Source organism: Nicotiana tomentosiformis, chromosome 8, assembly GCF_000390325.3.
Source record: "Nicotiana tomentosiformis chromosome 8, ASM39032v3, whole genome shotgun sequence".
Classification (NCBI taxonomy): domain Eukaryota; kingdom Viridiplantae; phylum Streptophyta; class Magnoliopsida; order Solanales; family Solanaceae; genus Nicotiana; species Nicotiana tomentosiformis.
In genome coordinates, this window is record NC_090819.1 from 109,518,420 (window position 1) to 109,521,687 (window position 3,268).

Here is a 3,268-nt window from a genome sequence, read left to right on the forward strand (position 1 = left end):
CATGAAACTTTAGTCATGCAGAAACATACAGGAGTAGAGTATTGTGCAGAAATACAAAATGACGTGCAGAAATACCGAATGTTGTGCAGAGATGAAGAACGATTTACAGAAATGCATAAAATTGTGCAAAAATACAAAAATGCTATCCAGAAATGCAATAACATTGTAGAAATGACAAATGCTATCACTTGATAAATAATAAGTAGAGAGTCTAAGAGTGAATATTAGGGATTACCATTGACAATCTACCACAAATGGAATTTACTTTAGGAAGAAAAACATTCAGTAGTAAGAGTACGAAAGCTTTGTCTCTCTTGGGGAACCATAGCTCACAGTAAGATATCAATGACAAAATTCTTTCCCTTCTTTTGCTGAGAATGCTGGCATTTACAAAAAGTTCTTTCCCTTTGTCCATAAGATCATCTTCCATTATTTTTTCTAGGCTTATAATGTTTGTAGTTCTGAGATTGATTGGAGTTGGAATCTAATTTACAAGTTTAGAATGGACTACAATGTAAAGTTTATAGGAGTAATATTAAATGAAAGATTAGCAAAGATATGATCAGGGATCTTAATAGTCAGAGATAGGAAAGAAATAGTCAGAGTGCAAATGATATAGGAAAAACTTATAGTTGGACATAATATCACTTCATGAATGTCATTAAATAGGAGAAATTACAAAAAAAAAGACTTCAATTGTAACCCATGGATAAGGATTCATACTAGTGTCTTTCACTTTGGATAGCTAATGAAAAAACCTATCAACTACACCTAATATTAATGCAAACATTTAACATTCTTGAACTGATAGTAAAACAGAATAAAAAAGACATAACTGAAATAGTATTTATCCTCACAAACAACAATCACGAAGTAAAAATGGTGAACTAATGTCTGCACGAACAACTACTATCTCCTGGGATTGTTGAGCATCGACTGCAAAGAAATTCAAGCAACTTGTGTCTCATGGGAATGTTGAGCAACTTATGCCTTCTTCACCTTCACTTCTTGATATGAGTTGATAGCTATAGTCAATGCAGATAAATTGTTAAACAAGTGAAGCAACAAAAGAACAAAAAATAAACCATCATCTCTAAGAACTCACCAACACAGAAAAAACAATTTCCTTTTAAGAGGAGAAAAAAAGAACATATTGAGAGAGGTAGAATAAAAATACTGTTATACCGAGTTAATTATTATTTTGAGCTTTTCATCACAAAGTAAGCAAGAATGAAGATATGATTTACTTCACAAATAAAAGCACATAATTTTAGAGGAGGTAATTTATTGTTAGGGAAGTAGTGTGAAACATGCAACCGCTTTACTTGTTACTTATTACTAGAAACATGTGATATTCAGTTGATTTCTTTATTGCAAGCTGTATCAAGAGAAATTAATGTTTTTATTATGTGTTTAGTAAGTTAAAAAAATAAGATGCTAAAAGATCACGTCTCTAAGCGAATCTTAGATGTAGTCCCTTCATACTTAAACCAATATTATTACCAAAAGATTTAAATTATATATGTACTAATATGAAAAAAAAAAACACATACCAAAAGTATTCTTATATCATGTAAATAGACTCCGAGTTAAACTAAATGAGTATATAAAATTTATATATCTCTAATTAGTTTAGAATTATAAAGTAATTAGCTTTTTTTCTCATATTTCTGTCCTTAGTGCTAGCCTAAAAGATATTCCCTGCCAAAATCTCATCCACATTCAATGCAAGAGACTTTAAAAATATCCAATGAAAAGGATACCATGAAGGTAAAATTCCAACAATACTCAAGGGTGCACTCACCAAAAGACTTCTTAGTTTACATTCCAGTTATTGCAGTTAATTTAATAAGAACACAGACTCAGACTCAACACTGGGTTTACAATTAGAAAATAAATGTTACAGTCACACTCAAAAAGGGTTAAAGGGTATAGGTTAGTAGGACAACAAACATTTCTCATTCTGCTGCACCTAGAAGCAATGAATTCTTTACTTTAGGCTCCTGAAATATTTGTGAGCACTTGTAACTTAGATCACTTACTCTGTCCTGGCTTTTCATTAACTAGCTTCCTCAACGTTAGATTGTATTAAGTACCATCAATTTACTCTTTGATATACGTAGTTAAATTCATCCAGCACTTGGACGCATCGTTAGAAAACTCAAAGTTCATATATTGATATTAGATCTTCAAGTAATGACAAGAGCTTTATAGAAATGTAAAGTCCCATGTATTTTAGTTCATCCAACTAGTGATAATTCTTTAAAAAACCATTATGTCTTCATGGTTATAGCTTTATTCATAACTGCAGCGAAAAGCACAAAGATAAAGATCAATTTATAGAAAAACTACATGAAAAGGAAAAAAAGATCACCCCTTACTATATTTATACCTATTTCTCCTTCACCTCATATACCAAATAAAGGTCTATACTTAGGTCAATAAACAACAAAAATTAAAGAAAATTACAACTCTGAGCAGGTTTAATCCAGCATAACTAGACATTGAAAAAGATAGTATTGGGAAACATTAATATTCTAAGAAGAAATCCAAATTACATGACTAACACTAAGAAAAGCAGAACAATACCATCAAACCGAGATACCATTGGACAATAAAAGAATACCCAATTCCACTCAATAGTTACACGGCAGGTTTAGGAATTTGGTATAAACTTACCTTGATAAGAAGAAAATTCTTAGACGAGCGGCCGATGATAATGGAGGAGACGGGCTGTATTTTTACTTCGAAGAAGTTTACTCCAAGATGGGCAATCGGAGGAGATGGTGCAGGTTGTGAGCAGTTTTCTTCATTCTTCCAATTGAAACAAGCATTTTTTGATCCAAGATTCCGGGTTTTCTTTTGAAGGTTGGAGAGTTGGGTTTGGTTGGGCGTAAGAAAAGAGGGAAAACGTTTGTGCTTGTTTTTATTTAATAAAAAATGACCTTGTGGTATTCGAAATGGATCAATTATAACCCCGTTTAAATTTAAATCAAAAAATGACTCTGTCGTTATAAAATGAGTCTAATAATGCCCTTGTGTTATTCAAAATGGATCAATAATGCCCTCGATTTTTTTTATAAAAAAATACTTTTAAAAACTAAAAAATATATATTCTGTAAAAACTAGAAAAAGAAAGAAATTTGCAAAAACTGAAAAAAAAAATTAAAAAAAATTGGAAAAAAAACTGAAAAAAATTTAAAAAACTGGAAATTTATTAAAAAAAACCGACATATAACTGCAAATAAATATTTAAAAATCGACTAAA

The 3,268-nt window shown here is 30.8% G+C and overlaps 1 long non-coding RNA gene across 1 annotated transcript; it reads right to left on the reverse strand.

Moving 5' to 3' along the window:
• Positions 1-632: 632 nt before the first annotated feature.
• On the reverse strand, positions 633-2,895 carry LOC104118898 (uncharacterized). Its single transcript, XR_691329.4, has 2 exons — positions 2,680-2,895; positions 633-1,025 (listed from the first exon to the last, which is right to left on the reverse strand). It is a non-coding gene; the product is annotated as an uncharacterized lncRNA (long non-coding RNA).
• Positions 2,896-3,268: the final 373 nt, after the last annotated feature.